Consider the following 12,956-nt stretch of genomic DNA (forward strand, 5'->3'; position numbering starts at 1 on the left):
TGTGTGGGCGAAGTCACTACCTAATTTTCTTGCTGTCACCTCACCTAGGCCCAGCCCAGTACCTGACAGAGGAGTTCAACTAACATTACTGAATGAATAAATCCCAGATTTTCCCTTCGAGGACAGTTGGCTGACACAACTGATGGGGTTGGAATAAATGTCTCTTATGTTTACCAACATACTAATATGATGCTTGCTGTGGAAGGGGAAACACTGAAAGACACAGTTTACAAAGCAAAAGTTGACCTCAAGTTTAAACTGCTCTGCAAGATAAAAGAATTTACAAGGCTTGGAAACACAGACCACTTGGGAGAGAAGAGAATTGAGGCCTCAAAAATTTAACTAGAAGCAACATGCTGAGGAGACACAGAAAGTCTCTATGATAGGAATTAACTGCTAGATTGTAGGAGAGTCACAATAATGATTTTGAAGTTGTTTCCTGCACTGTGCAGCTCTGTAACCCTTTACTGGTAATACAGATTCCACTCCCAAAAGAGCCTTTGTGCACTTGACCTTGTATCAGTGATGTTTTGTGAAATGGGAGTAAACCAGCCTGTGTCCAATGCTGGGAACGGGATGGAAAAAACACATCAGAGAGGGGCGGAGCCTGAGATCTCAAGAGAGAACCACAAATTGGAAAAGAATGAAAAGAAATGTAGTAAGCCCCTCAAGGGTGACTGAAGATATTGAGGTAGACACTGAGGTTTTCCTGTATTTATAAAAAGGGCTTGAGTTGATCTCCTGTCTATATTAGAGGTTGAGTTGCTCCTGAGCAGGCGACACCTGGAAACTGTCATCTAGTACATAACAACGTGGAATGAAGACAGGGTTAAATTAGATGATATCTAAGGTCTCTTTTTTGAACATTTCCCCTCTTTATTCTAACATATTTAAAGGCTGAAGCATAAATCTGAGAATAATTGCTTTTAATGTTAATATTTGAATGTGTGTGTGTTTCCTCTGGGATGTCCAAGTATTACTTCTTTTGTTCCTCTAACACTCATCTGACAAACAGGCAAATGAAAATCACACTTAACCTTTATTCTGGAGTTCCCAGAAAGGTTTACAACTTCCTAACTACAAGTCACCAAGTGACTCACTATGGCCAGAAATGGGAAAAAGAGTCACAATTTCTTCACATCTAGCATAGTGACTGCACACAAGCAGGGGGAGCAGCAGGCAGAGGGAGAAGCAGGCTCCCCGCAGAGCAAGCCCCATGCAGGGCTTGATCACAGGACCCTGAGATCACGACCAGAGCAAAGGCAGACACATAACCAACTGAGTCACCCAGGCGTCCCCTGATCGGCATTGAAAGTGGTACAGTGCTAGGTGAAACCAGGATGACATCTTAGTTAATGCCACCTCTGTCCTTTGTTTGCTCAATCCAGAGACACATCCTTGAAATCTTTCTCTTATATTCCATGTCTAATTTATTAGGAAACTTCCATGGCTCTGCCTTCAGAACCTGCTTCTCCTCCTCTTCACTGCTACTGACTGCCCTGGTCTACCTTAACTTCGGGACCTCCCAAACATCTTCCCTGCTTTCAGCCCTGCCCTCCAGTAAGATCCTCTCAACACCAAAGCCAGAGTGCTCTTTCACAAACAAAAGTGAGATCGAATCACTTCTCTGCTCAAACCCAGTTAATGGTTCCCTATCTCGTTCACAGTGAAAGCCAAAATCGTGACAGTGGTGGATGAGGCTCCGCAGTCTCTGGCCATCACCGCGACTTCCTTCTCCCCCACCAGAGCCATCTGGCCGCATTTCATCACTTACTCTTCCTCTCCATGACTATTCCACACAGGCTCTCTGCCTTAGGGCTTCTGCCCTGGCCAGTCCCTCTGCCTGGAATCCTGCATGGTCATCTGCCTCATTTTCTTCAAGTTTTTATTCAAATGACAGGCCTACTGTGAAACCCGGTGTAAAACTAAAAATGGCTACTGCCCTGGTCCTGGGGAATCCCATCTCTCTGTCTACTTTCCCATGTATGTCTTCCCGTGGGATTTAATACTTTCTGATATAGTATAGAATTTACTATTTATTTATTGTACTTGCTGTTTGTCTGTCTTCTCTACTGGAACATAAGCTTATCAGCACAAAATGTACTTTAAATGCCATACTGAATTGTTGATGAAACAAATTTGATGATGAAATGAATGAAAATGTGGTCACAGTAACCCCAAAGAATGAGCGCAACTAGTTTTTAACATCAGGAAGTTGTCCACGGAAGTATATGAAAGGTATTATGATTGGGCACATCCATTTTTTGGCATGTAGATGTAAGTGTTTAAAATTTTAGGAAGCTAAATTTTCCTTCCCATGAATCACCAACATTAAAGCATAAATTGAAAAGCAATGAATATTATCACTTTAATTGGAGAATTCCTCATGTCAGCACAATACCCACATATCCTCTTTCCACTGGCCTTTGAGGCCCCCAAAGGAACAGGAACAGTTATAGAAAAATTATAGACAGGCAAATTTTTTCAGAAGCCATCATCCTCCCTGTCTGCTCACCACGCCCTTGAAAATTTTCTTCTCCCAGAGAATCACTCCACCAAAGCCTTATATCCTTGGGATAATGCAGAGAAATGTATTCAGCTGAGTGGCAGGAAGGATTCTATGAGCCAGCACCCCAACTCCTCCACGGGGGGCCACGCATACCATCAGCACCTAAAATGTCATCCAGGACACTCTGCATCAGGATTCCTGATACTCCAGCTATTCCGACTCAGAATCCCTGGCAGTTTGCATTTTAGCTTTTTCTAGTATATTTCTTAAATCACTCTGATTTAAGAATCGCTGTTTTATTCTAGACTTTTCCTGATCTTTCTCCCGGGTTCAGATTTGCCCTTCCCAATTCTCACTTCCTTGTGTCTGATTCTCTGCCAAGGCTAATCTTCTGGGAGATGTTTAGGTGATAATTATGGATAATATTTTAATGTGTTAACTCCCAAGATCCCCTTCTCCATAACTATATTCAAAACCTTGCCACAAACTTGAAAACTCACTAACTTGGTAACCAAAGCCAGGGGCTGTCCTCCGGCAGCCTCACAGGGGAGCAGATTTTTGACAACCTCTCTTCCACTCAAGGCAATTCTTGTTCTTTCATGTCCTGCTCTGGGTGTGTGGTTGAGGGGAAGGATGCTTCTCTCTGTGAGAAATGGTTCTTCTTTCCAATGTTTTCTCATTTATGTCATGTATTTAGAAATAAAAGCCATGTTCCTGTATATCCTGTTTATGTTTTATTTTACCACCTACCAGTTTTGATTGAGACTGAACCTGGAGAACCTTAGTTAGAGCAGCATAAATTAAATTTGACCTTGATCCTTAATTATATCAAATACTGACATAGGTAAGTACTTCTGGTATTTCTTGGAATAAAGTGATTCTGAGAATTCCAATAGTCTTGTTTATGTAGCATTCCACTAAGTAGTAGGCGTTTTTAAAGCAAGGCTCCAATACAAATACTGTTGATTCTCATTATTCAGGGTAGCTATGTTCTGTGAAGTTGCCATGAACACTGAATTAGTGAACAGTGAAGCACTGCTTCTAGGGAAAATACAAGGTTAGGTTCCTGCAAGTCTCTGGTCACAGTATTTTTGTCAGCTGATCAATATGTAACTTTATTTACGTATTTTTCTTTTAAAGACGACTTACTTAATAATGTCATGGCTGCCGACACTAGAATTCATGCCTCTTTGACAGATAACACAGAAGGCACATGCCAGCCTTCTTGAGACCAGCACTTCAGGTTACACTTAGGGGCTGTTTGAAATAGTGAAATCGCAAAAAAAAAAAAAGAAAAAAAAGGCACAAAAATGAGAAAAACATGACACTAAGTGGACCACAAAAAGGGCATTTTATACTATAAGAGCTAAAATAAGAAGGCATAGTGTCTCCTTGTTTGATTGCAATTAGAAACATGTCCTTCAGATAACTCAATTTTTCACTACTCTGGGCATACCATGTCTGCAAACGACTGTGGAAGTGCCACAGGTATTGATTTTAGCATTATAAGTAAACTGTAGGAGTAGGCAAATTTGTAAATGTGGAATCCACGAATAATAAGAATTGACTGTATTTCAAGAATAAAACGATAATAATAACAATACAGCTACCACTCACTGAGGGCTTATGTTGTGCCAAGGACACTTATTAACTTACTCAATTCTTCAAACAACCCAAATTTACACCTGCAGAAATTGGAATTTAGTGAGATTATCTTTCTCAAGATCACCGCACTCTAAATATCAAAGCAGAATTCAAGATTTCATTTAAGACCAGGCACCCAACTGGCTCAGTCGATACAGCACACAACTCTTGATCTGACTCTGAGTTTGAGCCCCACATTGGGTATAGAGATTACTTAAAAAAAAAAAAAATTATGATTTTTTATTTATTTATTTGTCAGAGAGAGACAGAGTAAGCACAGTCAGGAGCAGTGGCAGGCAGAGGGAGAAGCAGGCTCCCTGCTAAGCAAAGAACCTGATGTGGAACTCGATCCCAGGACCCTAGGATCATGACCTGAGCCAAAGTTAGATGCTTAACCAACTCAGCCACTCAGGTATCCCTAAATAAAAAAATTTTAAATAATAATAAAATAGAGAAATAAATAATGTTTTTAAAAAAGATTTACTTTAAGACAACTTAAATATTCTAAGACATGAAACAAAAGGAAGGAAGGAAGGAAGGAAGGAAGGAAGGAAGGATTGATTATTCCAAGACATACAAAGTTTTGTTTGGTCTTTTTTTCATATTTAAAACCTTAATTCAAACATTATTAGTCTTTTTTGTAAGCTTTTATTTATTTATTCGACAGAGAGATAGAGAGCACAAGTAGACAGAGTGGCAGACAGAAGGAGAGGGAGAAGCAGGTTTCCCCGCTGAGCAGGGATCCCGATGTAGGGCTCGATTCCAGGACCCCAGGATCATGACCTGAGCCAAAGGTAGGCGTTTAACAAACTGAGCCATCCAGGTGCCCCCAAACATTATTAGTCTTAAGTTAATAGAAGGAATTTTTTGATACCACTTTCTATCAGTGGGAAAATCAAAGCACAAAGACAATTACTAACCAGGCTCACAAATTCAATTTATAAGAACAGGAATTTCAACATCCAGTGACAGAGCCAGGGAATAATAACAATCATACTCTATATATACAAACAAATAGAACTTCTACTAAAATAAGTGGCAGGGCATCTGGCTAGCTCAGTCGGTTGGGCGCCTGACTCTTGATTTTGGTGAAGGTCATGATCTTTGGGTCCTGGGGCAGGCTCCACGCGAACTGGCGAGTTTGCTTGAGGACTCTCTCTCTCCCTCTCCTCTCTCCCCACTTGCACGTGCTCTCTCTCTCTCCAAAATAAATAAATCTTTAAATAAACAAAACTATAAATAAATAAATGGCATATGAGTTCATTTGAATTTGCCAAACTATTCGAAGATCTTACTAGAGTGGTAACACTTTTCTGAGGATATCTGAAGGATCACTGGAATCACAGCAGAACATAAGCTTCACAATTTAGCACTTTTACTATATCGAAGTATTACATAACATATATTGTTAGTGTAATAGCAAATCTAAAGTTTCACTAATTCCTCTGTCACTCCCATAGCACTTTTGCACCAATCTCTATTTTACCATATACTACATGGGACCATAATTATAGTCTCACATGTCCTACTGTCCCACCACAAAAGGGGTGTCTCAATGGCTAGGAGACCATGTTACTCACTTTTGCATTGTCTAGTACAGTGCCTGACTCGTAGGAGGTGCTCAGTGAAAGTAGAATGGATTTGTAAATGAATGGCTGGATATATGGATTAATGACTGACTGAATGAGGTTTGTCTACCATTACATATGCAGTCTCGAAGAGTGAAAGTGGGTTGAATGTTTCTTATTTCTACTCTGTTCGTATATTTAACACACATTTCCTGAGCACTGCTACATGCCAGCCACTGCACTAGACACAGGAGATAACAGTGCAAAAGATAAAAAAAAAAGTCCCTGTCATATGAAAATTAACATTTTAATATCTTTAGTGGAGGAGAGGACACTAAATAAACACATAAATGACTTCAAATAGTAAACAGTGCAATGGAGGGAAAAACCCAACAAGGTCATGTGGGCAGTGTGACTGGGCTGGGGTGAGGGGGCTCCCTGAGTGGGTGACATTTGAACCAAGACCTGAATGGTGATGGACAAATCTGTCTTACAAAAGTCAGAGGGTCCACCAACTCAGCCCAGAACTAACAGATCTCACTTATGCTCACATCATGGCTAGTACAACACATGGCCTCCACTGACTACAAACATGCTGCGTAGTAGTAGAGTCTCCTCTATGCCCAAAAACAAAGGGAAGATAGATCACGGTGAACCAGCTACGTCTACCCAGTGGCTCAAAGGGAATGGCTAAACTATGGCTTTGCTCTCTGAAGATAATCAATATTGAGTATTTTGTATCGCTAAAGGAACACTGGTCCAGGCAGAGGGATCAGCAAGCAGTTGTACATTAAAGGAATGGAAAAGACTGGTGCACAGCTGGGACATGATTACTGAAATGCAGTGTGGTAGGTATGTGGAACTAGATGACAAAAAGCACAAAGCGCGCCATGTCAGGGCTTTCCCTCTAAATGCAGTGAGACGCTGTTACGTGGTTTTAAGAAGGGGAGACAGGTAATCTGATTAAAAATTTTAAAGTATCTCTTTGGCTGTTATGTGCAGAATAGATTTCAAGGAGGAGAAGCATAAGAGGGGACAGTCAGAGGGCTCTGCACTAGGCCAGATGACAGAGGGCGGTCACCAGGCCTGGGGGAGTACACCAAAGAGGATGAAAGATGGTTAATGAAGAACAGATAGAACTTTGTGGTAAACTGGATGTGAGTGGGTAGATATAATGTTCATTCACAGACAGTGCTGGCCCCTTGCTTTTCTTCCCATTCTTACTTTCATCCATAAAGATGTCAGAATATATGCAATACTATGCTCTTCACGGTTAAGTTTTATGAATTGTATGAAATAAAGTAGATGAGACATGATGAGGCAGCAGCAAACAATTTTAAGCTTCAAAGTGAAATAGCTAGCTAGTCCTGGCCAAGCCAACTGTTATCTTTAAAGAATACAGCATATTCTAGAGTTGGGATTTAAAAATATCCCTTATGATTCAGGATGCACAACTGCAGAGCATGAGTTAGTATTGAGAGTTTTCTAGAAATTACTTTATGATCGCCTGATGTAGTCCAAGTATTAGAGTAGCAATTAAATTTTACCAAACCTCTGCATTCAATGGCAATGCCAATTACATGCTACAAATGCAATTTCCTCATTCACTACAATCACTGGTGGCTTTGTAATTACATTTTAAGAGCAACGTTCCTAACCTTATTTTTAGAAATGCTAACCACAGTCTTCTATCCTTTTACATTTTGTATAGAAACATCGAGGTTATTTTTGCATAACATTTTTTAAATGTTCAAAGCTTTTAGTGAATGGAGATGTAGGCAAAAAAAAAAAAATTAGATGTATGCATTGGCTCTTAAGATATACTGAAGTTTGCGTTTGTGTTACGTTCTAGGCAAGAATCAGGTGCAACAGGACTGGCTATTTGCAGTATGAACCACAAATATACGAGGCTGGACTGAAGCAGAGCTACTGAAATATCTGTTTTGTAGTGCAATGTGACTAGAATTGTTTAATATGCAAAAGAAGCTGAGCCATGAGGTCGAGCACCAGGGCTAAGCAGCTGTATGGTGTGATCACAAGACAAGGCTCACAGTAAGTGGCTGCTTGTGATAGTTTACCTGTTCTTCCCTACTTTAAACAAGGATTCCTCCAGTTCTAGATCTATCTATATACATTTTTCTGATGTATATTAAGCGCAATTTGCAGAAACCACTCCAGGAACATAGAGATGGTCCCAGACTGATCCAGAGACCCGCTAACCTTAACCTGTCTTGCTCTTTGCTTGTGAGACTGGCTAATTCTTCAAGTGAGCAGGAATCATTCCATTAAAAGAACATATTACTGCCTTAGTTGCCTGGATGGTACTGGTAAGACTACGCTGCTTTCAGTAATACTGCCTGTGGGAGGAAACCTTTTTTTTTTTTTTTTAATATATAGTGAGGGGGGCGCCTGGGTGGCTCAGTGGGTTAAGCCGCTGCCTTCAGCTCAGGTCACGATCTCAGGGTCCTGGGATCGAGCCCCGCATCGGGCTCTCTGCTCAGCAGGGAGCTTGCTTCCTCCTCTCTCTCTGCCTGCCTCTCTGCCTGCTTGTGATCTCTCTCTGTCAAATAAATAAATAAAATCTTTAAAAAATATATATATATAGTGAGGATCTAAAGGGATTTACCAAGATAAGAGATACAGTGGCTAGAGAAATGGAATGGCCAAAAATGAAGAGGAAAAGAAAATTAGGGAAAAGGGGACATTCCAAGTTTGGAGGACTTTGTTTTGGTTCTTTTAAGAAATGATTTTGCAACTTTGGGTTGGGGGGATTTTATATCTTCCTCTTTTTTATATTTGGAATGGGTCTCTGTGAGGTAAGGACTTACTGTAAATGCATACATCCATTTTCCTCTTTTTGCTAAGAAAATTCCCATTAAACGTGCTGTTGCTGCTCCCTTATTTTGCACCAAGTAAATGTTTAAATATTTTAAAATAAACATGTTTCAGCTGACTGCTGGGTGAGATTCATTACAGCCAGGAGGAACTGAGTGGAACTTTTCAAGGAGATCTGGTTAATATCCCCATGATTTATGCTTGCGGTGGAAATTGCACTAATATTTACATGAAGGGCATGGTTTGGGGGCCAATGGCAAGGCCCGATTGAAGTGGGAATTTGCACAGTCAATGCCCACTAATGAAAATAGCTACAGTTCAGTGCCTTTTCCAAAAGCATAATTAGGCCCTTCAAATGACATGTTATTTTCACATTTTTACTCTTATGCTGCAAGCTTTTTCTTGCCATCCAATGTCTGCATTATTACTTTCCAAAACAAATTAAGCAAGATAATACTAAACTACTAGGCAAGTTTTAAAGAATGTGTCTTGGTTTTTCTTTCTTAAGCTTTACCAATGAGAGAAAAGTCCTATTTTCTTGAGATATATATATAGAGATATATATATATATATTTTTTTAAATGGTCTATGAATTATCTGCATAGTGTCTGAGTAACATTATAGAACTGCATTTCTTGGTATTATAAACACCTGAACAACTTCCATGTGGGTGGAGGAGAAACGACAGATCAAAAATTACACTGAAAATACAGTGATGCTAAGGTCTTTGTGGATGTCCTCATCTAAGTGATGAGTGTTCCAGTGGGAAATCTCTGACACTGAGTTTGCTAGGTTTCTACTTGTTCTTTGTTCTTGCTCTCCAAGTTCAAAAGTTCTCTCGTTTGGGAAGCAGAACATCCTGGAAGTCAAGGTACTCTTCATGCCACATGATAAAACACAGCTATATTTATTCCAATCCAAAAAATCAATTTAGTACAAAAAGACTTCTGTATGTATCTACATCTAGATACAGATAACCAAATAGATACATAATTATTTGTGTTATTTATTTTATGTATTTTTCGAGAATATTCAGTGTTAGTGTTGTAAGTCATACTCCCTGGATCTTATAAATAAAACAAAGCTGCTTCCTGGTTTCCAGTTAAGACTGTTTCCATCTTTTCCTGTTAGTATTTGTTTGCTACTTGTTTGCTCACTTTTGTCCTAGCAGAGAAGATGCAAATATTGATGTCCTAAGAAAAATTCATGAGAGAAAAATCCAAAATTTCAGATTCTATCCACTTATTTGAGATTTTTCTGAGAGCTGAGAAAATTCCTTTTTTTCTGAGAAAATTCCATTCCACTTTGAATCCAACTCAGAGTCCAGCAATAATAGATCAGAGCAAAGCTTGAGAACTATTCTCCTAATCTGCAATTGAAAACCCACTACAATATCTAAGTACTGCTCAGAAGATAGAGAGTACTATCATAGGTGACAGGTAACTGCAAGGCAGCCTCCTTTTTTAAAAAATCTTTGTGAGCTCTAACTGTGTGCCAGGCATGGACTGATGCCCTTCGCTCATACTAGTATTTTTAATACTCAAAACTCAAGAAGCACATTAATATCATTTATTCATTTACTAGTACTTTCATACTAGGCACTATGGTATTCCCTGGGGACAGAATGTGAACAAAGTCCCTGTTCTTGTGCAGAAGTACAATTTTTTTTTTTTTAAGATTTTAGTCATTTATTCGTCAGAGAGAGACCACAAACTGGGGGAACAGCAGGCAGACGGAGAAGCAGGCTCCCCGCTGACAGGGGACCAATTCCATGTTTAAACCTCTGCCCATACTTTTACAAGTTCTGTGACCTTGGGCAGATTACATAACTTCTCTGTGCCTCAGCCTCTTTATCTGTAAAGTGTAGATGATAACAGTTCCCACTTTGGGAAGCTGATATGAAGTGATATGATATGAAACAACTGAGTTACTAGTTGTAAAGCTCTTAGAACAGTGCCTGGCAGATAGTAAGCATTATGTCGTGCATGTTCAATGTCAGGATCATTGTCATCACAAAGTGCTTCCTCTGTGTCAGTCACTTTTTAAAACATGGAACACATCCATGTAGTGGTAATAAGTGATATGAAGAAAAACTAGGTAAAAGAAATAGAGAAAGACTGAAAACAGAAGTTGGGGGAGTTCATTTTATATAGGAGGATGGAAGAAGCCTCACGGTGACAGTGACATTTGAATAGACACCTGACAGAAATGAGAGATCAGATCATGGGAACCATGAAGGGGAGGAGTGGTCTGGGTACAGGGAACTGCATGTACAAAGGAGAGAAGCAAGAGCATGTATCACACATTTAAAGAAAGCAAGGAAGGGGCACCTGGGTGGCTCAGTCAGTTAAGTGTCTGCCTTCAGCTCTGGTCATGATCCCAAAGTCCCAGATTGTGGCGGCACCACACTGGGCTCCCTGCTCAGCAGGGGGTCTGCTTCTCCCTCCCAGTCTCCCTCCCAGTCTCCCTCTGCCTCCTCCACCCTGCTCTTTGTCTCTCTCACATAAATACATAAATAAAAATTTTTTAAAGATTTTTTATTTATTTATTTCACAGAGAGAGAGATCACAAGCAGGCAGAGAAGCAGGCAGAGAGAGGAGGAAGCAGGCAGAGAGAGGGGGAAGCAGGTTCCCTGCTGAGCAGAGAGCCAGACGTGGGGTTCGATCCCAGGACCCTTAGATCATGACCTGAGCCGAAGGCAGAGGCTTAAACCACTGAGCCACCCAGGCGCCCCAATAAAATATTTTTTTAAAAAAGCCAACGAAATGGAGAAAAAGAGTGTGATGGGAGAGGAGGACAGAAAGAGCAAAGACCATGTCATCACCAGCAAGACAGAGAGAGTTTAAGTCTATCAGTTTTACTTCTTAGAAACTAACTAATAAATTTCTGGAACTGGAAAAGAAACAAACTCCTCCTGGCCCAGACAAATTAGAGAGTGACCACCAGGGCAATGCTTGCAAAGCTGAGCCATGAAGTGCCCGACAGTTATCACAACCTCATTAGAATGTTAGGGTCCCTACCCTGGGAGAGGCGCGAGCTTCAGTAATGTAACATACAGCACGTGTACAGGCAGGTTGTCTAAGGGCACACGCGCAAACCTCTGCCTGCCTTTTACACACAATGACAAAAAACTCTCCCTCTGAATATTTTTCACAAACCGCAAATAAAAGGAACCCCTTTATCCCTGCTCAGGGAACCGTGCCTTTAGAAATTACTCCCCATGATCTCCTTATTTGCCGCAAAGAAAGTTGCCTTTGTGTAACAACTCCATCTAGTGTAGTCCGTATCTGCAGCTAAAAAGCGAGCACACATTAGTTTCGTCACAGTATCGGGAAGAGCCGAGATCTGTTTTAATCAGAACTTGACTCTGAATCAAGCTATGAACCTTGGAACAGATTCCCAGTAATTTGTACCCATCTTCCTGATGCAGGTTTTAAGTAACTGGGTGAAATAAAGCAAGACATTTTTATCTGTTTTCCCCCTTCTCCCTCCCTCTCATGAATCCTGAGTAGGAAAACAGTAACAGGTGTAGAGCATTCTCCCAAAAAACACGTGATGAATGAATAAAGTAAGAAATTATGTTCTAAAGTAAAGACGGAAGCCAACACACCAGCTTCATTACATAGTGAGGCAGTCAGTAGCTGCTGCTTTGGGTTCACCAAGTGGACTTGCTAACGTTGTGAACCCCAGCAGCAGGAAGAAAGCAGCAGTGATCAGTGCATCCATGAGCAGGGCCAAGACAGCCTGAGCAAAGACTGAGATGATGACAGAGCAGGAGGGAGCGCCTGCTTTCTGCCGGCTGTCACTCCCCGGGGTGGGGGAAGCGCCACACATGGTTTTCTGTCCCACACTTGTCAATCCGTCTTCCCAGGAGCAGAGTATCTAGAGACAGACAAAAGCTTGGATCCTATTTAGGAATTACTCCTCCCATTCGGAAACCAAGAGGAGAAAAAATGTCTCCCACTAATGAAGGAGACAGGCACACATTCCGGGGTCTGGAGTGGGTAGGACACAGTCTGATTTACATTTTTAAAGGATGCCTTTGATTTGCCCCTCCAGATTCGCTCTTTGCCCTCCTCAGGCTCAGAGCTCCGAGGTGGACAGGACTGGCGGAAAGGAGGGCATCAAAGAGCTCACATAGTCTTATGGGGCGGGAGTCTTCTGGGGTTATAGGAGTAGAGTGAAAGGAGGAGAAGGAGAGTTTAAAACCAGACCAGTAAGGAGTTGGTTGTGAGAATTCAAGTAGATGGTGGTACACTGCACCCCGGAGCCAACAACAGAGATAATGAGACATGGCTGGAGTCAGGATTTCATGTATAGGTAGAGCCGACAGGACTGGCTGATGCAGTGGATATGGGCTCTAAGAGGAAAAAAGTGTCAGGAAAGACTCCTCATTTTAC

The sequence above is a fragment of the Lontra canadensis genome, unplaced genomic scaffold (genome assembly GCF_010015895.1).
Source record: "Lontra canadensis isolate GAN:19392208 unplaced genomic scaffold, GSC_riverotter_1.0 scaffold4, whole genome shotgun sequence".
In the NCBI taxonomy this organism is placed as follows: domain Eukaryota; kingdom Metazoa; phylum Chordata; class Mammalia; order Carnivora; family Mustelidae; genus Lontra; species Lontra canadensis.